Here is a 27,456-nt window from a genome sequence, read left to right on the forward strand (position 1 = left end):
TGTGATTGTTAATCGGTTTCACTCTTACCTTTTTCACATTACTCAGTAAAAGCCTGACCCAAATTGTGGTTAGATTTGTTTCCATCTACTGTAGGCGCCATAGACTTGCAGACATGTGGCTTCGTGACTGACGTGCGACCCTGATTGGAGGTCAGTAACCTTACCCGGCAAAATAAGGTCTGACTGCAACAAAAATCATTTAAAAAGAAAAAAGTTTTAAAGCCACTGTGCATAAAACAGTCAGCTGCAAGCCATTTAGTGTTGGGTCTGTGGACTAGCTGCCAAGTCTTAAACAGCATGTCTTATTGGCAGAGCTAGCACACAGCTGAAAGCCTTATAGATGAAAGACTTATACAGTACCAGGCCCGAGGCTCATAAAAGTAGTTATAGTGTGAATGGAGCTGCGGAGATTACCTTCACAGAGGCCCACATTACACATAATTGATTACCTGCTTAATCAAAGGGGCATTTTTGGAATGAAGTCTTATAGGATATGCAGCGTTCATTTCCCATACCAGGTGACCTTTGCTGCAAGCCACTGTAATTTTTACTGCAATTAAAAATTTACAATTTGTCTGATTAACTAAATGAGAACAAGTTATTACGGATATGAAGCTCATTCCTGCTATGGGACCTCTGTAAAAAGTTTAAGCTTGTTTTTCTTTATATCAAATATTTGTAAGATTTGAAACATTAATCCCAGGGAAGCTTATTGTTTTTAATGGAATAGTTAACATTTACCTTGTGTGTCCTGATACGGAAACTTTCAGTACTAAGGAAAAGGCTCAATACCCAACACCGATTTTGATACTACAATGGAAAAATAACAAATACTCGTACTCGTAAAAAACGCAGGGGTGTCCAAACTTCTTTCACCAAACCAATCAATTTGCTGACGTCAGCTTGGGTAGAGACATTTAAAAAGTAAAGAGCACAAAATCGTGTTGATAGCGAGCATTTATTTGAACACAAAGCTAAAGCTTATGGTTATGCTGGACAAGTTGACCACGAGAGTACACCAGCTGGCCGTCCAAAAATGTGTTTGATTTTTGTTTACTCCTTTAAAAATCAATAAAAGGAAACATATCTGTCACCAAACGCTGATTACATCACTCGCGGACGCATCGATTTTCACTCGGATCCCATTTTGGACGTTCTTTACACAGTTTCTGCAAACAAAACTTGAGACGTTGATTGTTGCCTCACTATTAGCTCGTTTTTGGAAGGCGTTCAATTTTTGGAGACAGAATCCTCTTCAAACTAACACAGCCCTCTCCAACTTACACGGCTGCTTCCTGTGCCGCATGCCAACAGCCAGGCGATTCCTGAGCCAAAATTTAGCAGTACTGGGGGTTACGGGTTCAGCTCATATCGGCCGCACAAATACACACATAACACACAAATGTACACAAATGTAGCCAGAGACCAGGGCCCTTTGGAGCCCAAATGCCAAGCTGTCATGAACTTTTCAAACTTACAAGACTTAAGGCCAGTGCACCATGACACAGGGAGGAACCGCTCAAATGCATCTGATACAAGTGGCCATTTTTTACAGCTGTTTACACAAGCCTTATCCTCCTCCCCAGTGTTTGTATGTCAGAGCGGGAGATGTATTGTTTTAAGAGGTGAACCCACTCTTCCTTTACAGATCTTTGGGTAAACACACACAGAGATACCTCATTGTTGGTATGTTGTTTGTCTGACTTTTTCTTGTTTCTGAACACTATATCCACTTTACATTTAACAACTAACAACTTACTAATAGTGTTGTCATGATACTAACGTTTCAGACTCAATTTCGATATTGAGGAATACACTCGATACTCAATATTGACTCTGATACCACAATGATAATTAAAAACACACTTTATTTAGACAATAGAATGTCATTTAAACATTACATCATAGTACTTTCTTTTATATGTGGTAAAGGTTCATTTTTGTCCTGTGAATGTGACTTTTTAGTATCAATACTTGCTCAAATAAGTATCTAGTTTCAATACTAGTTTTAGGATCGATTAGTACCTGATTTTCCACACTTCTGACAACCCAACTTACTAACGCAAAAGTGTGTAGCATAAGGACTTTAGTTTTTGAGAGTGAATTTCTTTGATAGTTAAAGTTCGTGTGAATATTGACTGCTGCAAAGTTACAGCAGTTTGAAGTAAAAAGAGCAATGCATTTGTTAAATTTTCTTCAGCAATATATCACACTTCAAAACCTGTTACCGTAACAGGGATACCATTTCTGCTATTGATATAACAAGTACTCCTACTGCTTCCGCTACAAACGTGTACTTGCACAGCTGCAGTAGAACAGGCATTGTTCCTATGATTATGTAAAACATTTTCATCATTTATTGCATCACAAAGTAATAATGGACATGACTGTATGAAACTGGAGAGCAGGAAGAGGGGTAATTAAGACTTAAAGCATAATGAATAAAGAGTTTATTTAAAATGATTCGTGCCTAGTAAGTATGGGGTCAAGGTTAGACATAGACACATTCTGAAGCATATTATATCGCTACAGAGAAATACTGAGATAAACGATAATATTGAAACTACTTTATGCCACTAATTAAGATTTGAATATTGCAAGATAATCCAAGTAAACCATTTTAAGAGACATGAGCTGCAACAAATAAATAACAGAATATACCAAAAATTAGCCATAAAACAGATTTCTTTACCCCTCAACAGCTCAAATCAACATACCCCAAATCTCCCCACTTTTGCAAAGGAAAATTACCCACGATAAATATCAAGCCCCAAAATATATAGTTCCAGCTTTCATATACGATACGATAAGTTAATAGTGATTATTGTGACAGGCCGAGATAGAAGTTAGGGTATTAATGAAGTACTTACTAAGCCTAAATCATTCTGAATAAACTATTGGTTCATTGATTAAGTCTTTGTTCATGCTTTATTAAGGGTAACTGTTAGAAAGCTAAAATTGATCTTGCAGCACCGAAGTCTAAACAACACCATTTGTTTGTGCTGTACTGCAGTTGTAGAATATGACAAAGTAGAAATGCAGAAAAATGCAGTAAAGTGCTCAACTATAAATTTTAGGTATCTGTACTTTAGTCAATTTTAAAGTGGATACTTTTTTACTTTTACTTCATTACATTTGAGAGCATGTATCTGTACATTCTACTCAACTACATTTTTGAACTGGACTGAAAAGTAAAAGTATTTTTCATTATTGTTTGAGACCTGCTGAAAAGGCTGAGGAATTTATTTTTAAAGTTTTCATAATATGAGCAAAAATACATATACGAAGAAAAACAGCTAGAAAAGAAAGGCCAGTTCAGTTTTTTCTGTTGAACAAATCTTTATCAAAACCACTATATATGAAGCTTTAACCATCCCAAACTCTGCACAAAATACTTTTACTTTTTACTCTTCAAGTATATTTTTAAACGGGTACTTTAATCCTTTTGTTTAAGCAGATTTTTTTCATGTGATCCTTTTACTTGAGTGCTTTTTGCTCCAGTTTCTGTACTTTCACTTAACAAAACTGAGTACTTCTTCCACCACTGCTGTACCGTGCGCAGCAGCATATATTCAAGTGTGGCTGGGATGAATGGCCATATGTTAAACTTCCATGCCTCCACAGGGCCTTTATGTGTGAAGAGAATTTGAGGGGTTAGCGATGGCTACCCACTGTGCACCCTAATGATGTACCGGAGAGCGTCAGACCTGGATTTGTCATGCTGCCACTCCGCTCTGTGTCCTCCCCGCAGCCCCTCCCACTAACCCCCTTTCATCTCTCCATCAAGATCCTCCTTCAAACCCTTTCATCCTGCCCATACAGATCACCGTCCAAGCCCCGCCCCCATATCCCTTTAATTCTTGCCATAAGTTTAACCTTTGCAATGTCAAGTCCTTACTTTTTCATTTAAGGTGTACACAATGGAGCCCCGAAACCAATTGGACTCTGTCAGCCACAACAGCCCTGATTACAATCTCAATCTTTTAAATGTCCCCATGTAGGAAATACTCAATTTCCTTTATAACCTGTAATTTCACTCTCAATCACCATAACCTTTCATTTTGTCCACAACAAAAGGAATGTTATGTTCATAGCGGCCTGACAAAGATTTATAATGAGTCTTCATCAGAAATAATGAAAATTCTTGACTTTTGGCCTTTTAATGATAATAATGATAATTTGAACATGATTAGAGCGTGTAATTCAGCTTCAAAGCAAAGACAATGGGAGCTGGATGGATTTTGAGATTATTTGCACTTCCATTAAACAAATAACTGCGTTCCAAACACTGTCTCATAGGCCAAATATTTACACTGAAGCTTCTCAAGTCGAAATTAAAAACAGAATAATAATTTGAAAGAAAGATTTCAGCAGCGTTGTTGTTTTTTCATAAAAACAGCACAAAAGCAGTTCTATACAGCTATATTTTTTCTTAACTTTTTGACTGATTACTGCAACATGTTATGACGTCAGTGTGTTGGATGATAGTTGTAAAAGTATTAAAGGTCCTACATTACACATCATACACAAAATGGACTCTTGTGAGCTTTAAACCATGTTAGAATGTTGTTAAAAAACGTACCTGGAGTTGTGTTTTGATTCATTCACACATGTTTGCGTAACCCTTTATTATTAGTCTGTATACATCTCCAAAGCTCAAAACGCTCTGTTCCGTCTTGTGATGTCATGAAGCAGTAGTTTGGAGCACTTCCTGTATTACCACATGACATCACAAGCCTAAATATGCAGGGTTTGTACGTTAAGCGTAGTGTAACACGGGCCCTTTAACTCTTACATGTCTTTTGCGATTCCAGACTGTTATTGCGAATGAAAACGTGCTCTCTATTGACCTAATAAGTCTACATACTTCCTCTTGATTTCTACACCACAAAATACCTTGTTTACTTCTGTATACACAATACTTTGATGTAAACACCATTAATCATTATATACACACACATGAAAGGCCTCTCACGTTGCAAAATACTGAATGCCCCTGAACCAGCCACCAGCCACCATCACAAGATTACAATATATGTAAATACCATTAATATATTTAACAAATCAGACAAGCTAAACAACACTTGTCAAACCATAATCCATTGCCAACTGACGCCATAGACCCTCTTATCAAGCACAACGCATTTTCAAATAGCCTGTGCGATATTATTAGTCTCCAGAGCAGGTATCCATAATGTTTAGGTATTATTGTTATTAAGCCGGATGAATGACAAAAGGTCAAAGTTCAGCAGCAAGACGTATCGACTGGAAGTATGTTTGACGCACGCAGAAATCAAAACTACACAATGAGCTTCCCTATAGAACAGCATGCGCCATTACATTACGGTTAATAAGAATTGTGATATGTGTGGTCGCAAGTCTATATATTCCCAGTAAGAGGTATTTACACTGAGACTAAATGAATCTTTATAATGGTCTGTGACACTTCCCGGGACGTCTGGACCAAACAAAGCCCCTCTCACCCACCAGCGTTATCTCCTCTGCAGGCTTCTCCTTATCTCAGGCTGTGGGGCCCCATATAGACACCCAATCATCATATACATCAATAGCGACTAGGTGGACAAACACACAATGCGCTCTTAACGTCAAGACACTAATGGCAACCGGACTTGATCCTCTGCTTTTTTACTACCATCCATTAAAAAAAAAAAAAAAAAAATCGGGAGGAGCGGGGGCCGGCGAGGAGGACCCCCTTTTTTCTGCAGATGAAATGAAAGGCTCATGTTGCAGTGATCTGTCAAAGCTAGAGAAGGTTCAACGCTGGGTCAGACTAGCTGGGGGGATTTTTTTTTTTCTACTACTCAAATTACATGGTACAAAAGGAATATAAGGAGAGGAGAGGAGGGTGATACAGGACAGCTGAGGCAACAATTGATATATTCAGAATGGGGATGGCGAAAGCATGAATTTTAAGCTGTAAATTCAAGTTTGGAATTGTTGCAACCGTGGCTAATTGATTTTTAAAATAAAGAATGCTGCAAGGCCAATTGATTTAGTTGGTTTTAGCGCGTTTCAGGGAGGAATAAATTCAATCAGATGGATCAGGGGAGAGAGGCAGGTGGATGGGAGGTCAGTAGGGCAGAATAAACATCAAAGCAATATATCGCAGTACAATTTTCCATCATATATTCCCCACTTTCTTTGGTCGCCCACCACCCTGACCACTCACCCCGCCCCCTCACTAACTCACTCACTCCAGCCTGGTCCTCTGCACTGGATTTGGACTCTCCTATTTCAAACACACACACACACACACACACACACACACACAGGAGCTATGGAGTGAGTTCAATCACCATCTGAAAATGACCGGAGGCAGTGAAAGAGAAGAAGAGAAAAGCATTGTGCGACTTGTGTGTACGGAGGGGGGTAATGAGACAGAGAAAGAAGGGCTGGGGAGGCAGGAAGTGTGACAGACGGAGCGGACGGCAAATGGGAGAACGAGTTGAACCAAAAAAAAATGGGGAGAAGGACCAATCAGAGGTGGGGTTAAAAAGTCGCAAGCATCATAAGCGTCAAAGGGAGACTACAGAGGCCATTCTTTCAGCTGTCTCCTCTATCTTCCTTTTCAAGTGCGCGGCAGTGGTGTTAGGCAGAAATATGGCTGCTTCTCACACTGTAAAGACGTGTCGCCTCCATGTGCCCGGCAATCCCAGGCAGCTGCACATTTCTGAGGGAGATCAGAATTTGAAACATTCATTCAGCAGTCATCCAAAGAATTATAAGACTCCAATGGCCTGGCCCTACGTGGTGTAATGCTGTGTATTAGAGCACAACTACTAGCACAACGCCTCAAGATGCATTACTGCTATTCATACCTTTAAAAAGCAGGATATCTGCAGAGGCAACCTCATAAGGCAGGTTACAAAGTGCACTTATAACCACATGACCCCGGATCCATTTAAATGAACACGCCAACTCCACCAAAGTTACTGCTAATGTTGCTTAGCAACTGATACTTTTTATAACACAGAAAACACTATTGCAGTCTTACTCATTTGGCCTGATGTATATATGGCATGTATGTACTACACCACATGCTTCCTTCCTTTCTTCTGTTCTTGTGTTCTGTGAGCAAATGACCCACAGCGACCATGATATCTCACTTGTAGAAGTCAGTCCTAAAGTTTCACTTTAAAATAAGTCTGTCGATATTACACCAAATGATATTTAAAACACTGTTATTTTACCTCTATCTTAGAATAATAGGCCTGAATATGGAAGAGTGAAAGTTACCCTAAAATTGAGCTCGATACTGCTAGATTGCAGTAAAACGTAGAGGAAGTACAAAGAAAACTGGCTTTTCTCACCTCTTCACTCTCGACATCTGGCAAAGTGGAAAAGCCATAAAAAACAATCTGGAAAGACATTAAAGATAAGTGTGGCGGAGCCGTGTGAAAATGAATACATCTCTTTTTGTAATGTTACACAGGAAACACAGTCGGCCCAGGAGAAGTCATACATTTAGGAGTTATAAAAAGTCAGACACGAGATCACACAGATTACATGGAGCAGAGGAATCACAGAGGCAGAAAGGAAAAGAAGATTTAACACACTGGAGATACGCTCAGAGAAACAGCCCAGAGTGGAATAGATTGGTATTGTAGTCGACAGGATGAGAGGAGCACGGTGACAGTATGACAGGAGCAGAGCACATGATGAAGGGAGCAGTGAAATCAACCAAAATGAGAAAAACAAAGTTGTAATGAATAAGACTTTTTTCTGCACAAGTGACATTACAGCTGCAGCTTGCAATACATAAAAAACAGTTCAAGAAGTAGTCTACCATTAATGCAACCACAAGGGGGCATAAGAGAGCATACTCATTGAGCCAGTCCTAAACACAAATGAATTGGAATGGTTAGGCTAAGATAACAGAACCTTTGTCTCACAATGGAAAAATGATAGCAGGAGATTGAGTAAAGAGTAAAATGTAAATGCCATCCTATATTTAAAAAAGTGAGATGAAAGAATGAAATTTAACCACTAACTAACTAACTCACTAACTGTGTATATATGAATATTTGCTTTATTCAGAGACACATCAATGTTTTTGTCTTCTTGTGGTTTAACCTTTATTTTTGATTTATAATATGGCTTAGTCTCATTTTAGAGCTGCAGGTGTACCCCTAATGTAGGCCTGATATAATCCAAGCTTAAATCCAGTAATACTCACAATGCAAAATATCATCATAGGCAGTTAGAATTACTGGTCTAACTAAATAAAATAAAATATATTGCTTGTGCTAGTGTTATAGAAACCTTATAGAAAACTGCAGCTTTGTATATTTTAATGGTTTTCTGATTATTTATCTAGGTTTTGAAAGCACAAAGCATCCTATGCATCGGGATTTCTGACCGTATTGATAAAATCCTGCATCCAAACCTACTCAGAAGATGTTTTGTTGTGCTTTTTAGCATTAGTTGACATTTTTCGGGGTTACAGTTCTAAATGACATATTACTGGTCTAAATGTCCTCTCTTTTCTAATGGTAAACTTGTTTTCTTTCACAGTTGACTTGATATAATCTTCATTGCTGCTATCTCGCTGGTGTGGCAGGTCTGTTGTGTGGGCAGGCCAGGGATCAGCCCAGAGGTTATGTCATTAAGTGGAGAGATAAGTGCTGCAGGGGAGTCTTTAGGGAATGACCTTGGTGTTAGCACAAGGGAAGACTGCCTCAGCTGCACAGGAGGGACTATGCTAAATAACAAACCACTGGCTTTTAAGGTTAAGGCTCTGCACATAGAATAACCTGCATTTGCGTTTGATCTCTGCAGCGATGATCAAAGGATTCTCAAAGGGGAGACTTCCTCTACATGTTCATCAGATTTGCAGTCCATTAACCTGACTACAGTGTTAAACTCGGGGCGTTCTCAATAACAAGTGCGGGAATACATCTGTGGAAAAAAACACCCTCGACAACACAATCCTTATTTGGATAAGCATAAGAAAAGTTGAGTATTATGAATAAATCAGAAATACAACTCTGATCATCTTTGGGGCTTAAAGGGGAAACGTGCTAACTGGTCTTTTCTGTTACGATATTAAAGGTGCACTTGGGTTTGCCTACATTAATTCACTAACTTTTGATATTGACTAGTTTCAGTGTACCAGTTTCAGTAATAATTATTAATTGCTTTCACTTCTGCTTCAGACTGCAGGTTTTTATTTACAATCAATTATTCATATTCTGTTATTTAAGATTTCTAATCATATGGCTGAGTGGTATGCTGCACTTGCATTTGCACTGACTAGACTGTGCCATGCCAGATAACACCTGGCTTGTACACTGTGTCAACTTATTTGCTGAATTGTAAAAAAAAAAGAAAAAAAGCTGCATGGGATTAGAACTGCGTACACACCCACACCCACACCCACACAAACAGGCACACACGCAAACATGTCCAGTGGTCACTCCAACATGCATCTCCCTGTGAGGTGCAGTTAAATCAAAATTGAAGAGAAAAAGTGGCAGAATCTCCCTTGTGAGATTTACCCAGTTTTTTTTTTTTTTCACTGAGATTTGTTCTGTTGTGTTTCTCCAGCAGGCTGTTGAGTGCTGTGGCAGGGGGATAGTCACGCTAGAGCTGCTTGTATGAATAACATTTCATGTGCAATAATCTGTGGCTTTCTGTCACAAAATTACACACGTTTTCAAACACACACATACAGACGCGCGCACACACACACACGGATGCTCACCAAACAAACACACACTTTTGTTGACGTGTCTAACTTCTTTTCTCACACACATCATTCTACCAAGAGACGGCAAGGGACCAGCAAATCCAATTAAAAAATATGGGCCTCAATAGAAACCACTGGCCCAACAAAGCTCCAGTTATGATTTATGACAGATCTATAAATACATGTCTGTTTGGATTTGCATCCCCGAGGTGTTGTTTTAAATGATCCAACTTAACTTAACCTTAAAGTGGAAGTACTGTTGCGGAAACATAACTACAGGGAAGAAAAATAAGTCTTATGGCCAATGAACTTTATATCTGTAAGGCTAATTGTACTAGCATAACTCTAAAATTATACAATACCCATTTACTTTTACAACTCGCATACTTTTGTTTGCTTTTGGGCACTAGGTAACTTTTTCTGGTGGAAGTTTTGCTACCTACTCCATGGAGATGTTATTGTTTTCCCTGTAAGATTCCACATTACGGCATTACACGTTTATTGCTCAAAAACACTTTGAAAAATATGTATTGCTAAAATAAGCAGGATTATCTTTCCACAGATCCAACCTTCAACTTGCCCTGGTGTCTACAGCTGCTTGTGCACATGGAGATACTAAAATGCCATACTGTGGAACATTAAACAAAAAGCGATAATCTCTCCATGGATCTTAGGATACCTTTAACCACACCATGCTACTCTATGTCACTTTGTTTGTCTTGGAACGTATTTGCAGGGCACTTTCCTAATTCACATGTCTGCGCTCATCTGAAGCCAAAATATTATGCAAGATGACCGTCTCGGAGCGTCACTAGGAAGTCATGTTTTGTTCCAGAGAAGCCACAGAGACTTCAGTTATATGAAAAACTAGAAAAACTGGTTAGTAGTTCCGGTTATGTCACTTTCCAAAATAGAAAAAGTGCCAATGTAAACAAAACAACAAATATTTCCAGCTAACAAAACAAACATTCTCATTCTTACTGAAATTCATTCTTATGCAACACCTTTTTTTGTAATCAATTTTGTGTAATTTCAAAAAAACAGGCACGCATTATCACATTTGCTCTAATCACTTCTAAATTTAGATGTGCCTTGTCAGTTGTTCCGCTTTGCAGTTGAATGAGGTCATGCAGTACACAAGTCATTCCCAACAAGAAAAACTACATAATGTCTTCATATCTCAACAGAGCCAGACTTGCCCAGTGTTCTGCTTTGGAAGAACTATTAACTGACAGATCTATTTTCTATGTCAAAATGTGTTTTCCTTGTCCAACCTGTCTCTCCGTCTGTGGCAGTGATGTCAGCATTTGTAAGCAGGCTACTAATGACCAGTGAGGTGCTAGGGGCCAGTGCAAAATGTTTCCCATGAGCACCATAAAGCTTTGTGCTGCTTGGGCATATGGGTCTATTTACATGGAGCAGGTGGTGAAGAGACAAGACCGAGGACATGGCATGCACGTCGACACATTATCTTGGCTCGCAACTTAATTTACGATTTAAGATCAAACATTAGAAAATAATGCATCTGCTTCTCACTGAACAAAGATAAAATGAAGAGATGAAGACCAGCAGCTGTCGGCTAATTTACATTTTGTGTCTCTGATCAAAACCGGAGTGTTGTGTTTTATCACCAATCAGCCATAACATTATGACCACTGACATGTGAAGTCAATCATCTATTCATCATGACACCTCTTTGTGGGTATAAGATATTAGGGAGCAACTTCAGATTTTGATATGGTAAAAAGTGACAAAATGGAGATGCTTCGTTACACCGTGTGGCATTAAACTTATCTGTCTCCATGGAAACAAGCAGGTGACGGCCTCATTACAGTTCAGATCTGAGAATACGCAAGCATGTTTACAGCAACAATGCCTGTTTTTAAAGATATTTTAAGAGCAAAAAAAATGTAATTGAATAAATGTGAGACTCCTGCTTGAGAAATAATTTGACTACTTTTTATATGTACTTGAGAGATATTATTTTTAAGCTAAACAACACTTTTACAAATACAACTTTTTGATTTGTCATCTCTGGTAAGAAAAAAGAAGAAAAACAGACTAGGTTTTCAGATTTTCAAGCCCAAACTGTGATGACTACTGGATCTGAGTATCCCCGAAATTGCAGCTCTCATGGTGTGCTCCCAGTCTGTAGTGGTCATCAGAAGTCCTCCAAAGACTAAAGTAACTTTGTGGACCTGAGACTCCCCTGTGAGGAGCAAAGTAAAACTAAGTAAAGTTTCCGAAAGTTTCTGCACCTGCTTTGTATGTTTGCATGTAGGCTAACGTTTAACACCGACACCAGCAATAACAGGAAGATCTTTAAGCTATAGGTCTGATAAGGTTACCACATCTGCTGCATTCCTCATATGACAGAACAAAATATAAATAGACAAGAAGAAGCATCCGCTGTTTGTTTGTCACTTGTGTCACTGTGGCAGATCATACAGATACAGAAGGGTTATGTGTTATGACCCAACAGAGTGCAGGTGCAGCAGTAAGAGGAGAAGAAGGTGGAGGAGTTCACAGCTGTGGGTTTATGACTGGTAATTATGGTCATAACCATAACTGTCTCCGAGCTGCAGTCTCAACACATTGTAGATACTCACCACAGTGTCTCAGCCGCCTCCTCTGTTTGACATAGGGCTTGTTCACTGGCTCTGTTCACGTGTATCGTCCCATTTGGAGAGTTACACTATTTTGGCTTGTATATCTGAAAGAAAAACACATTAAACACATTAAACATGCAACCTGCAAATAGCTGCTACTGCTAACGCTACTTTCCAATAGTAATGAATGCCCTAACTGTGATCCTAGATGTTTATATTTATTTATTTAAAATTGATTTTTTCTGGACACTTTATGTTCACTATTGATATAGCACCAAAATCATGGAAGTCTTGTACTATCCAGCGGTGGAGTAAAAGTAAAAGTAAAATAAAAGCAAAAGTGTCACATGAAAACATCTACTTAAGTACAAGTATTAAAATACCTATTTAAAAATGAACTTGGAAAAATTTAAAGTAAGAGTATTAGTTTGTGCAAATTTTTTATGCTTCAGATTATGAATGTGTTAAAAATGAACCTCTCAGACTTTTTAGCAGGTCTCAAGCAATAAGGAAACATATTATCCACTTTAAAATACTAAGTAAAGTACAGATACCTAAAATCTTTACTTAAGTACAGTACGCTACTACTTTTACTTCATTACGTTCCACCACTGGTACCATCTGAAGGGCAATTTATCTCAGATGCTTTTTATCTTTTTAATTTGGTTTGCACATGATTATGCTTTTACTTGTTTACTCTTCTATAATCTACATTTTCAATAAGATAAGAAGACATATACCCGTACTTTGTGTCTCCATATGAAACAAGTACGTGGGGAGGAAGAATGTATAGATGGATAGATTTTCCCATCTCCTGATTTAAAGCCATAACATTAATCTCGCTCTCCTCTTTCCGCGAGTCATTTTAACACCTTTAAAATCAATACAAATCTAACAAAATGTAAAAACAGCCCTGGTCATGAATACATATTTCAACAGTGTCATTTCCCTCTTATTTACGGCGCGCTGGAGACGCCACCACCGCGGGAATGACAAGCCTTGTTGGGATTGTGTCGCATCAAGCCGGCAGATTTGAATGCTAAACCCATTAGCCAAGCATCACTCACAGTCAAAGCTGGCCATGATAAATAACCCAAGCAGGGAAATCTGATTAGGAAAGATGGAGGCCGCGGATCTGAGGGAATGAGGAGCAGCAATGTGGCCCTTATCAGGCAGCAGTCAGATTGGAAATCGCACAGCAAGAAAATATAAAATGTTCATCTGCAGTGGCTTGTGTCGGCTGTTTGCCTAATGCCCGGGTTGAAAGCCAAAAATGGGGCTGAGTTTGTCTTTGGAGGCGGCAATTAAAATGAAAGCTGAACTGTGTGTGCATGTCGCTCGGCTGTGACAGAGTAAGTGATCTGAGCCCGGACCGGATGGTGGTAGGGGTGTGCTCTGACCTCGGTGAAAGCAGCAGTTTTTATGTGTGTCTGGGCGGTTCTGCTGCCTCCAGGCTCAGGCTGTGCTCCGGTGGATTAGTCAAACTCAGACGTAGTGAAACGCAAAGACAAATGATACTTCCAGCTTCTGTTGTTCACTAGTTTCAATGAGCACATCAGCTATTAAATTATCGCTGTTAATACAACTGACTCTTACGTAATGCTATTATTAACACTCAACAACTTGTACAAAAGGTATGGTGTAAAAATAGACATGTGTTCTTCCATTAGTTCAAGTAAGTTTCTGGAAATGGGCTACAAGAAGAACTTAATTACCTTGTTCTATAGACCTCTTTGATTACATTTTTAAAAATCACACACTATAAACCTGCCTTGCTTCGTCTTGGCAATTAAGTAACAAAAGTAGTTTCTTTATATGAAAAACAGGTCTAGTTTAAACTCACAATATAAAGGGTCCGTGCAGTGAATTTTTAGGCTCTTGTTTTGCCCACTTTTGACAAATAAGTCTAGTTCAGTTTTAATGGTGAAGATGAACAGCCCATTCCTGTCTGTGGCTTTTCTCATAATTAGTTGGGTCCATCTTAAAAAGGTTATTAGTTTGTCTTTGCTATGTTTGTATTATATTACATTTGCGAGCAGTGGCACACTAAAAAGGTCATCCCTAGACTCAGCATGCAACATCTCAATGAGCCTATCGATTCCCAGCCCTTAGCCTGGTCACTTGGGTCATGTCTGTACATTTACATTCATTAGCGCCTTATAGTCCACTCAGCATAATTCAAAGCGATCCGGAAACTAAGCCTCACACATTTGCCTTTTTCCTGGTATTTTTCATGATGACTAATTAATCGGTCATTGACAGTCTGAACTTAACATGCTAGGGAGAATTCCTCCGGTGGGGGTATTTTCATTTTCAAAGTGACTGTACTACAAAGAGCAGGGACACACATCATGGCATGTAATCACTTGATTACACATCATCATTAGCAGGAGTTCGCCCTACAGCCAAGTGCTACGCCACATCAAACTATCAGTCTGGCTTAATTATAAAGAGGCAAATTCAATTCACACTCGCCACTCCACTGACAAGCTCATATAGCGGCAGTTCCAAGGGCCTTTATAGGTTGCATAAGCGTCTCCTTACAAACAATTACACCCAGCCATACACACATACATACATTGATTGACCTTTCTCACTGAGTGTTACTAATACATGCAGGTCGTATTAGGAAAGGTTAACGAGCTGGAAGGCCAACACTACGCACATGGAATAAAAACAAGAACACAAAAATTCACTGCAATATAGAGGAGAAATGCAGATCACATGACTTTTAGTATGCCTGAAATGTAATGACATCATTTACATTGCATGGCAACACTAATAGGTCACCGGAGAAGGGGATAAGGGCAGGCCCAGACAGCATTAGTCACCGCTTAACCATTTAAAACCAATTATTCCAGGCTGAGGTATAGGGGCACTATAACGTAGATAATAACATCTCTGAACCAGCCACTGCAGGTCTCACTCTTAATGCAACCCATAGAGATAATAAGGTACGTGGTTCACCATTTCATTATAGCATGTTTAAATTCATGTATGAGTCAAATAAGGTTGTTTAAAAAAAACAAAACGTTAATATTCGTTTGATCAGTACACATGTTACTTAAACTATCACTCCTTATTCCTAATACTACTGTTGCAACTCCATTACTTGACCACTAAGGGGAAAAAGGTATCTTTAGGGGTTGTGCCTATGCCTCTAACCAAGAGATTCAGTCAGAATAGTCCCGGGTCAACAGCCTGTAACAGAGCGGAAAATATTGAATTCTCTCACATTTTTTCTCCTAATTTGACACATGAAAATCTTTCTGCATTAATTGAAAGACAGGACATATAAATTCCCTTCAGTCAGATCTAACAGAGGTGACGGGGGAAGGACATATGAAATAAGTAACGATTCAGTCATATGCACACCAATGTCTATAAGAATATTAATATCAATCAAGTCAGAACATTTCAAAGTGAGACCAACAGAATGCATCTTCATTAGTGCTGACCCTATATTTAATCCTGTGTGGCTATAAGTCTTAATATCTGGGGCTGTCTGTGTGCCGCCCCCCCTTGCCTCTGTGGAAGTGGGTCAGTGTGCTGATGGTGTCGCTGTCTGGACTGTGCAGAGGCAGAATATTTGCATCAGTCATCCCAACTAGACCGTGAAGAGAGGGATTTCCCTGCTCAGCTGTGCCTCTGAGTCAGTGAAATTCACCTCATACAAGCTGCTGTGGACTGGGAGCACACCCCACTGAAACTTTCCCAGCTTAATCATTACAACTGCAGAAGTTTGGCTTTCAGCAATGCAGATAACATTGTTTAACTTTATCTCAAGGTATAGATAAGATAATGAAGGCCAAGAGGAGACAGTTGTGACAGCTTTTAACTATAAATCAAGCATGAGAGTCCGAAGGCATATGGCATATAGGTGTGAAAAATCTAATTAGCAAAGAGAGTTGTATTCAAGGCAGTTTTCTTTAGTATTACCAGGTGAAAAGATAATGAAACATCAACAGCACTATACCACCTCCACAATTGCTACTACTCTTCTGTTAAAGGTGGGATACATCAGTTTATATTGTCTGTGTAATCCCGCAGTCGTCCAGGTCTGATCCAAAGCAAAAGATGAAGTTTAAATCTGTCAACTGGACAAATCGTTGTAGGAGTGAAGACATTTCGCTGCTCATCCAAGCCGCTTCCTCAGTTCTGGTTAGATGAAGGGAGGGGTTAACTAAAGTTAGTGCTGCCTTTACAGGTGCACTAACTATCTGACCAATTGTCCAGTTGACAGATTTAAACTTTGTTTTTTGCTATCACTTTATATCATTTTTGTACAATTTAGATTTCCTCCCATAGAGCCGCCTGGGATCCAGAATACACACTTCATCAATACTTTATGAAGATTCTCGTCCCTGCTGAATCTCAGTTTTTAAATGGCAGTGATTGACAGAAAGGTTAGCCAATCAGGGAGACACGTGCTCCGCCTGTATCAGAGAAAAAAAGGGGGACAAAAACTACAGGGGCCAAAAAACATCACAGACTTCTGCAGAATCAATGAGAGAAGCATTAAATTCTGTTAATCTGAGGTGAGAGAAATTAGATTTTATTTGTAAATCATTTGTGACCAATGAGCTCCTTCGTTTCACATGTGACACTGAAAAAAATAGATCTGATTGGCTCGAGAGGCAACGGAGGACGTAGGACCAGACTAATATCAATCTATTACAATTCTATTACAGAGATATATTAAAAACACCTGTAAAGGCAGCACTTTATTGCAAATGAGAAGTCTCAATTGACTTACGTGGTAAAATATTGAATAAAGAAATAAATCAAGTTTGAGAGAAAAATGAAACCTCTGAGCACTGTCTGCATCTAATTATTAAGTATTTTCTTGATCGCTAACCCAGAAAAAAGAGCACAATTTTGCCAGTCAATCCCTGCTTCACTTTACAGTCTGAAAAATCCATTCCAAAGCTGTGCACATGCCCAAAAATGAATCCACGTGAATACTTGCAATGCACCAAAGGGGTTGTGAGAAACAAGAACAACTTGTATAAGATTTACTTCTTCCTTCTTCTGTGGTTTGAAAATATGGTAATGCAGCTTTAATAGCCAGTACCAGATTACAGCAATTGCGGCATAAAAAGTTCAAGTCAAAACCAGGAAGTGAATATGCAAACATTGAACAGTCGTCAAGTGTTCTTTTTCCCTGAATACTGCAGCTTTCAGCACATAATGTGTTTGTTTGCTCTTCTCCATGTTTATTGTCAATTTGGTTATCTGTTTTATTCAACTTATGTACAGCAAGACAACATTTGCGACTCTAAATGTAATCAACACATGTTACGCATTTAAATCTGCCGGGATAGCAGTACGGTCCCTCTGGTGGGTTTTTAAAAAGGGAAAAAGTCAGTGGTGCAGCCAAAGCTCTGCAACCAAAATCAACCTCTAATTAGGCTGACTCGAATTTAGAAAACTGTGGTAATAATTTCCATGATATAAGCAGCCTCGGGACATCCCTTAACTATGAATTTTGGCTGGAACGGCAAAATTAATTAATTGCAGAGTCAAGCTTGTCGGGTTGTATCAAAAAAGCAACATTAGGGTGTGGGTGAAAGGTGGGTAATTAATGAGGCACAAAAATAAAATGTGGACTCAATTCTGCTTTTGTTGCACCAATTTCTCCTGTTTGGGGGCCTGGACGAACCACAGGCCTTAGACGGGTGCACCCTGATACACATAAATGCGCATTACGGTGGGTCCAGATGGTAGAGAGGTTGTCTGACCGGTGCATATTGTTTCTGTGTCCTTGGGCAAGACACTTCATCCATCTTGTGTAAATGTGAAGATAGTGTGTGAGTTATCAGTGGAGGTCAGAGAGGCGCAGATTAGCAGCCACTGTTTCTTCGGTTGAGTAAATGAAAGTAAATCGCTCTAAACATTGTACACACATTTGAGCTGTTTACTCTTGTCCTTACATCATGTATTGCATTGTAAAAGCAAAAATTTATACAGCACTTTTCCACCTTCAAGACAAAGCACTTTAGATCAAGGAACCACTCACCCATTCACACACCCATTCACACACCAGTGTACACAGACTCTGGAGGTGAGGTGGGTGAATTGTCTTGCTCAAGGACACAATGACTGTATTTATCTGTGAAAGAGCGGGATTCAAACTGCCAACCTTTGGATCAGCGGAAAAAACACTACCAACTGAGCTATATACAATCTATTCACTTTAATGATTTGTTATTACCCAAGAAAATGCTATGTAAATAACTAATAACAGCCATTGATGCAAATTTTTCAGAGAATCATGGGTCATGGTGGATTTTCAACAATGACTAAACGCAAACAGCAAACAGAGAACTATAAGGAAACAACTGCATGACACTCTTCCAGACAGTCGTTTCTGGGTCATGGTGCAATACCACAGTGACAAAAAAAGGACAAAGTGGGCGGGGTTAAAAGTTAAAACCAAGAAGAAACATGTTCTTGTGTCAGAGTTTGAAATCAGGTACATCGATTCACTAGAGGAGTCATTTAGGGGAAGGAGCTAAAGTACCTAAACCCAAAGGGCATATCCACAAACTAGACTTAACTGTGCCAATGTTCACAGAGTAAACTTCCTTAATTAGAGAGATAACTTTTTTCTTTGTTTTCCACTTGATGAGAAACGTGCACATAAAAGGAGATAAAAATGCATCTCGATGGGTCAGTGCCAGCCCATTCCCATGTCCTGGTTCCAAAGGTTAGAAATGGTGTTTTTTCCTAAACTGTGGCCGCTGAAGCGTTGCTCTTGTAGAGATCAGTGGAGATTTGTCTTGATCCCAAACTCTAATCTCTCAAGTTGAAAAGACCCCTACTGTGTCTTTCAACTTTTGGACATACTTCCCATCGCCCCCTCTCGACTGCTGACTGAGTGTGAGCAGATAGCACCGGCTCAGAATTTGTTGGACTTTTGAGGAATTTCAGTCACGTCAGACAAAGAGTGATGAAAGTGAGAAACTCTAAAACTTCTTACACATCATTTTTGGAGAAAAATAGAGAAAAGGTGACAGTAAAAGGCAATATAATCCTTAAACTCTTGCTTAGCTCTTGCATAACAGTGACAAAACATTTCACATTAAGTCTGGTTGTCAATTTTGAAAGATAATTTTATACATAATTAAAAATGTAGATATGAAAAATACATAAGTTGAAGATAAATGCACAATAGCTGCTTGCTGATTGGCCAGTGCTTCCTGGAGTGGGCGGAGTTTGTGAAATTTGTATAAAGAATGCTCTGGTCTCATACAAGCAGCACTAGCACTAGAATTACTCCAAAATGCATGAAATTAAACATAATTCAAGATATGATTTGGACAATGGAAACAAATGAAGGTGTTATTAAAAAAAAAAAAAAAAGAAATGTGAAAAAAAACGTGAAGAAAGTCAGTAAGTAAAGCTCTTTAGTGAGCTGCTGGTTGGAAACAGAGGGACACACTGCGTTTGGACACTACTTTCAGTCCTTTCCAAACTCATGAGTGCACACAACACATTTGATCAGTGGCAGGAGCTCTGGCTGTGCAAAAAGGACAGTTCTGGTGCCAAAGCGACATGCGGCTGGCCAACACTGCGAGGCTGTCACCCAGTCTTCTGCTCACTTAGCACTTCACACACAGTCTGTCAGAGCCGGCATCATGCACTCAGCAAAAGCAAGACATAACCAATAGTGCTGGTACAAAGTCAAGGAAACTGATTGGAGTTTTCAGGGTGTACTGGGCCAGTTTTATGTGAGCTGACGGGAAAAAGAGTCTCCAAGTTTAGCCTTAAAGTTTTTAAATAGTTGAAAATTAGTCCAGTTTGAAAAATAAAACCAGTACGTGATGATGTACTCACAATCTGTACATCACTCTGTTGGTTTTAGATATCATTACTCTGCAAGAAATAAATGTATTCAAGTTGCTGTTTTTACTACTATTACTATTTCTAATGGGAGATGCTAGACAACACTGTGTATACCTACTGGTCTCAACAAAAACATTGGTTGAGTGGTCAGATCCACTGACCCACAGGTTGGTGGTGCGATTACAGCTCCAACAGATGAATACTGTCATTGTGTCCTTGGGCAAGACACTTAACCCCCTTGCCCCCAATGTCTGTGTACACTGGTGTAATAATGTGTGTGTGAATGGGTTTACCATTTAAATATATAAAAACTAGACACCATGTGAGCAAGTATCAATACTGAAATAAATCACATGACAATATAGGAGGTTTCCTGAGGAGTTTCAGTATGGTCTTGAATATTTTCACACAGCCTTATACAAGTTCTTAAAATGATTAAGAAAACACTATTATTTCATATTGAAAATGTCTTCTCTTATCTATGTTTTTATTATCATTGTGATATCAAAACTGATATTATGTACCAAGCTCCTGTAGTATCAAAATTGCCTTTGAAATTGTATTATTGTAACAATATTCATTTATAACCAACTATTATAGAAATAACATTTTAGTTTTCTTTTCAAAATATACTCAAATATTGATATGTTCTCAGAAGGTCCTTGAATATAAGTATCCGGTTACTTTCCACCTCTCCATGATTCACTTGTAGCCACTAGGGGGTCGATAATACCCTTTTAAGACATTCAATACAACACAAATCTGCAGAAGGATGATGACACCACAGACCATAATGAGATCGTGGGATGAGTAGCTGAAAAGGAATTGTACACTCATAAGATGCTGATTATAGAAAACCTGGTCCCCATTAACTTTTATGCAGCACTGACATCATAGTAGGTTCACACACTGTTGATGTACAAATCCCATATAATGTAAGCACACAGAAACACTCCCATATGCTCTCACATCCCTCTCCTCCTCGCTCTCCTGCCCAAGTGCTTACTGTGCATGTCTCTCACCCACTGTCACCATCACTCAGTTTACACACAAAATCAATCACCTTGAAGCCGACACCTCTGGGCCTTAATTGTTGGTGACATAAGATCCTGATTTTGTGTACTTTAGTGCTGACTAACTCCTGTTCCACATTACCTCACTTTCAGTGTGTGTCACAAACAGGTACAATATTATTAACATGGTGCACTGAGCCTGGTCAAATATCAGTGAAGTGTGAAGGTGTCTCAGGAATGAATAGTCAGAACAATGGCTTCTTTGTGAAAGAGAACCATTGTCTCAACACAGTTGTCCATGGTCAATTTTCTGTGTCTGAAAAAGTGTACAGAACCTCTGGACTACAGGGCACATGAGGTCTGCCCCTTTTCCACTGAGAAAACGCTCTGACAAAGAGCAGAGTCAGCGTGAGAGCAGTTACACTCTCACCCTCAGCTCCTCCATGTTCAGTTTCACAAGGTGTTTCAGGACTCACAAGGCACCAGTGAAGGACTACGGTCAAGCAGCACATTAGAGTACTTATACTAGATGGCAATGTGTGATTGTGAGAGAATCATGTGTTTTTATTTATTTATTTTCAAAACAAAGCACAATATTTGCTATGAATAATAATTTTAAAAAATCAACCTTTGTTGTGTAATATGTTTTGGAAGATGAAATCTACAACAATAAATGTATGAATGGACTATAAAGTATAACAGCAATAAAACAGTTTCAAAGGGGGAGCAGCCCAGTAGAAATTCTCATTTACTGGCTCACCGTAACACTTTAAATAAAAGCAATGTTGTTGACTTTTTGTCATGTCTATATGTGACCTTTTATATCACTGACTTAAATGAACCAACATCATCAGCTCGATACCCCTTTAAGTCTGACTTGAATAAAAGCTATAAGCGTAAGAAAACATATATAAAATGTCTCTCTTCCTTCCCAGATGTGATTAATGAAGTGAGAGTTAGGACTGACCCTCCTGACCTGCTGCCTGGCCGTGGAGCCCGGGGCGCTGTGCAGAGCGCTGTGTGTTAATGGCTAAACAGGAGACAGAGGTGTGTGTCTACAGTGTGTACTTGTGGGAGTTGCTGCTTTCAAGTGTGTTTATGCATATGCAAGCTCAGGAGTGTGTTGTGATTGTGTATGGGCGTGCATGGTCCAAGCTACATGCCCTCAGGCTGTAACAGACGGACTCTAAACCACGTTACCCACACACCCCACTGCCTCACTTAATAGTGCATGAGATAAGAACATTTGGACTTCAAAACACCCCCATTCCACCCCCCATCTTCTCCCCTGGCCCCTCTCTCTCTTCTACATGGGAAATTGAGTTTTATGGCTGTGCAGTTTAAGACAATGGCTCAACTGGCTTGGGTTCCTGAAGGGAAATTCCATGTCAATGATTAAAGATGTCCTATTTGGTATTGTGAAAAATCTTAATATAAAAACAGACAACACATGCTACCATATATGGGCATCCGCACAGAAGCAACAGCATATTGTTTGTGTGCACAGAGCAAAAACATAGGCGGCAGTCGCAGATGTACAGGGAACGCAACATGTCAGTGTCCACATATGGGACGCACAAGCTGACACCAAACCAAGGCAAAGGAAACAAAAGCAGTCTTCAGCTGCCCACAATCACTGCACACGCAACCAGAGCATTCATACTGATGCATATATATTTGTATAGAACTACTGCTGTTATTATTGAATACCCAGGGTGGCAAGCATGTTTTTCACTGCCTGGACAACTCAAACCATTGAATTCCCAGACCCAGAAGCAAATCATCTGCCAATATGTGCATATAATTTGTACATATATTGATTAGAAATGATTTAGCACAGAAAATATGTACCTGTACATGCAGCCTACAAAATGTCTAAACATGTCTAAACTAAGCCTATAGTCCTTTAGTCCATTAATCGGTTAATGTTGTCGTAGGGCTGTTCCATATCTGAAAGTCCGCGCCAATCTGGACTTAGAACTTACAAAGTGTTCTATTATTTTCATTCATCCCCCTGTCTTTTCCTTTCACACTACCTCCCTCAAATCTTGCCTGGCGCTGCCTCTACTGTAGTCATGACAACGGGAGCGTGCCTCATGAATGTGGAGCAGAGAGAAGATGCACATAAAGCTTTTTTAAATTTTGTTTTGAGAGGTAAACAGAAGCAAGACGAGGCGTGGGCTCGATAGTGATTAGCTCAAATACAGATCGACAGGAAAAAAGACCAATGAGAAGCAGCCTTAGGGAGGTGTAAAGAGTTACCTAACATTTCATACACATTCATGCCGCACTTGCCAGACCTCTGTCCAGCCCCAAGACTGTCACTTTTTCCTGGACCAAAGGAGCAGCTGTGAGGTCCAGAACATGGTCAGCGGAAGCATTCACACCTGGACTTTGGGACCAAATCAAACGGAAAAGTGCGAAAGTCCAGTCCAAAGGTTGCAAGTGTGAAAGCAATCTTAGTCAACCAATCTGACATCAGTTGACTAATTATTTACATAAGGATTATTAGGATTCAGGTTTTTGGAGTTACTGGATACCTTAATCTGCCTTTTCTCTTATTAAGCCTCTGTTTACTTGTATTTATCTGTGTATTTTGCAAACCACACCCATTTTAGTTCATTAGTCAATCCATAGGGCTTACACAACGAGACACAATAAATTATCCCAGTTCAATAATAAACAAAAGGGCATTCCACAGTGCCTCATGTGGTTAGCTTCAGGCTTAATTTTCTGATGTCAGCTTCATACACTTGTGTTTTGTCTCGATCAGTTGTTTCCAAATGTTTCTTACCCTGCAGACTTTCAGAGTAACACATTCCCAAGGTCGTTTCACAAGCCAAAGCCCACACAAAGTATTTTAAGTGAGCACATGTCAGAAGTCACAGCGCTGACTCACCTAGATCTTGTAACAAATAACTGGGTAATTGACTTGAATGAGATAAGCGAGCAGCAGATACATCAGCGGCTCTCCAAGGCCGAGTGGAGTGATGGCTGTAACTGGATGAGAGCTGGGCTGTGCTGCACTGAGCTCTCACAGGGATCAGGTGAACTCTGAGCAGACTGGCTGCCTCTGGAGCAGTCTGCCACCAGCGGAAGTGATGCATGCTACTGTAAGTACTCAGAGCACACAGGCTTTATTGGTAATAGGATAGCAGCGTGGGGGTAGGGCGGTGTCATCTTTGGCTATGATGAGTAATAATGGGTTCAACAATGGCTTTTGGGAGTGCACAGAGAGCATCAATAAAGGCAATGTGGGTGAAGCAGTGAAAATCAGGTTTGAGTGAAATTTGGTTACATTAAAGGTGCAATATAGAGTCGACAGAGGCTAAGGTGGTAGAGCGTTTGTCCACTCAACGCTGCCGGTCCCAGCTCCCATAGATGAAAGCTGCCGTTGTGTCTTTGGGCAAGACATTTAACCCACCTTGCCCCCAGTGTCTGGAGTATGAATGTGTGTGTGAATGGGTTAGTGGTTCCTTGATGTAAAGCGCTCTGAGTGCCTTGAAAGTGGAAAAGCGCTATATAAAAGTGTGACCATTTACCATTTACCAATATATAATTTCAGTTATTGCTTTAACTGGAACGTTCCACTGCATTAAACCTGTATCCATGGAGATAAACAAGTGATGTCATCAGGCTATCAGGCATCAGGTTATAGGTCAGATCTGTGGAAAGGCAGCCTTGCTCATGGTAAGAGCAATAAAAATATGACATACTGTAGAGCATTCCAGGCAAAGCTGTAAAATCTCTGTGGAGACAGTTACAAATGGCACCTATAAAATAATATTACTGTAATGTAGAGATTTGAACAATTCCTACTACAACTCACACTTTTAGTTACCTGGCATATCCAGAATATCATCTCTGATAATAGTCTGGTCCCCACACCATCTGTTGCATCTCAAACCAGGTCAAATGTGATGGTGTAATTAGATTTGGTTTTTTTCCAAGACTCATGCGAAACAAAGGAGCTCATTAGTTACCTATCATTTACCTATCATAAAATCTAATTTATCTCACCTCAGATTACCAGAGTTCAGTGTTTCGCTCATTGATTCCACAGAAATCCACAATGTTTTTCAGCCCCCTGCGATATTTTTTCTTTATGCGTCCATCTGTCAATCACAGCCATTTGAAAACAAAGTGGTTTTGGATCCCGGAGGCAATACTTTTAGTGCTACAACAACAAAAACCTAACAAAAAAAACCAACAACATTTATTATCTCTTCCATAACTATAGCTACAACTAGATATAATATTATGATTCTTTATTTGCTACAGTGAGGTATAAGTAATCGAAAATAAATGTGAAAATACAGTGGCTTTACAATGAGATGTAGATTTGAGATTGACAGATCCTTATTGACCACATTGAAAAGTTGAACAATACAGACACACTCAAGTCTAAAAAGGTAAAAAGGTAAGAAGAAGGTAAGGTAAGAAGAGAGCGGGCACACACCAAAGCCTCGATCGAGAATGACATATGATGAAAACTCCACAGACAGCTATCCCAACTGTAGACGACAGACCACTGCACTGTAAAGAAACACCTAAGAGACAGCAATGCAAAACAGCAGCAACAGAATGAGCAGAGTCAGATTTAAAGTGTAGCAGAGCAGTGACAGGGGGGAGGGATGGCTAGTGATCTTGTCTGGAGAGAGGAGCCGAAATGAGACAGAGGGTGCAGAGCTCAGCAGGGGTCCTGTTTGACGCAGAGAAACTACTCCACGTGACAAGGACAACACAGCTTTTGTACACACTCCAAAACTTCAGCCTTGACACGACAAGTATGAGACAGACAGTCAGTTTATCTGTCACAGCCTCTCCGTAAAGATCAATCACACATGCACCAGGCTTACCAAGCAAATTGAGAGAACCAGGTCAACGGAATTAATTTCCACGAGTTCTGAATCTTGGTCTCAATTATACGAGAAAAAAGCTCAATTATCTGCAGCCCACACACGTTACAAATTTTCTGTTAATTGGTGATTATACTGTCACACCTACAGGATGTTACAGTGGCTAATCTAACTCCTTTCTGGAAGAACTAATGGTAGCGATAGGGCTGTGCAATTAATCAAATGTTACTCGAGATTGAGATTCATTCATTTCTAATTGTCAATGATATAGTTGGGTATTTTAATCAAGAGGTTACAGTCACTCCTCTGTCAGTAAAAGGAGACGGTTTGAAGGAAGAGTTGCCTGTGATTGAGAGTACACACTTCAATACTCTTCGTGTTTTCAAATGGCGTGATTGACAGGTGGATTAGCCATTGGGAACATGCATGGTCTGTCCCTATCGGAAATAATGAAAGAAAATTAACTATCATGGGGGCTGAATAACATCACAGAACGAAGCACTAAACTGTTTATCTAGGGTGAGATAAATTGGATTTTATTTGTAAATCATAGGCGACCAATGAGTTCCTTCATTTCACATGCGTCACTGAAAAAAACAGATCTGATTGCACAATAACGTTTGACCGGGCTTGAGACACAACGGAGGATGTGGGGACCAGATAGATATCAATTTGTACAAAGATACGGAGAGATATCATTCTGGATTTGTCAGGCAAGAGGAAGAGCGTTAGACTGGAATAATTCATGGTCTGCATTCTTTACAAGAAATTAATATTGGCTAAATCAATTTGAATCAAACGTTCTGTCATATCTCCCATAAAATAGCACTATCCTTGACTCTGCATCACCTGTCGCTGTTTCACCACTGCGTCCTCTCTGAATCACTTTTGGTCAGACTGAATACACATCATATGAGCTGCAGTTTCGGAGATGCTCTGCCCAAGTCATCTAGCCCAATTTTGCCTGTGTCAAAATGTTTTCTACCGCCCATTTTTCCTGCTTGTAGCGCATGAACTTGAAGACAAAAGCATCACTTGCCATCTACCATATCCCACCCATGAACAGGCACAACGCTGATGACATCGTCTGTCTCATTCCCTTCACCTGTCAGAGATCATAAATGCTATACCTGATCTATGTATGCCCGCGTATACTATATCCAAACCCATGACCACCTATGCCTTATAAACCTATTCATATCTGTCAAAAACAAGTCATCATCATTGCCTCTTCCCAACATTTTAGGCTCCGATATGAACACCCCCGCGATATTATCCCATTTTTCTTTGTGAAGATAGTGAAATCTCTTGTGACTTGTGTGTGAGGAATTTAATGGGCACTACGTGTAGAAGGGGCTTAAGACAGTTGCAAAAAGCATACCTGTGGGAGAATTTTGATAAATAAAAGCTATTAAAAA

At 39.6% G+C, this 27,456-nt stretch overlaps 1 long non-coding RNA gene across 2 annotated transcripts in view; it reads right to left on the reverse strand.

Moving 5' to 3' along the window:
• The window catches only part of LOC117384083 (uncharacterized), a 78,770-nt gene that overhangs the window by 37,204 nt on the left and 14,110 nt on the right, over positions 1–27,456 (reverse strand). For both annotated transcript variants that reach the window (XR_004542452.2, XR_008648992.1), the window contains exon 3: positions 12,319–12,422. This is a non-coding gene — a long non-coding RNA (uncharacterized LOC117384083). The remainder of the gene's footprint in view (positions 1–12,318; positions 12,423–27,456) is intronic.

Source organism: Periophthalmus magnuspinnatus, chromosome 16 (genome assembly GCF_009829125.3).
Source record: "Periophthalmus magnuspinnatus isolate fPerMag1 chromosome 16, fPerMag1.2.pri, whole genome shotgun sequence".
NCBI classification, from domain to species: Eukaryota; Metazoa; Chordata; class Actinopteri; order Gobiiformes; family Gobiidae; genus Periophthalmus; species Periophthalmus magnuspinnatus.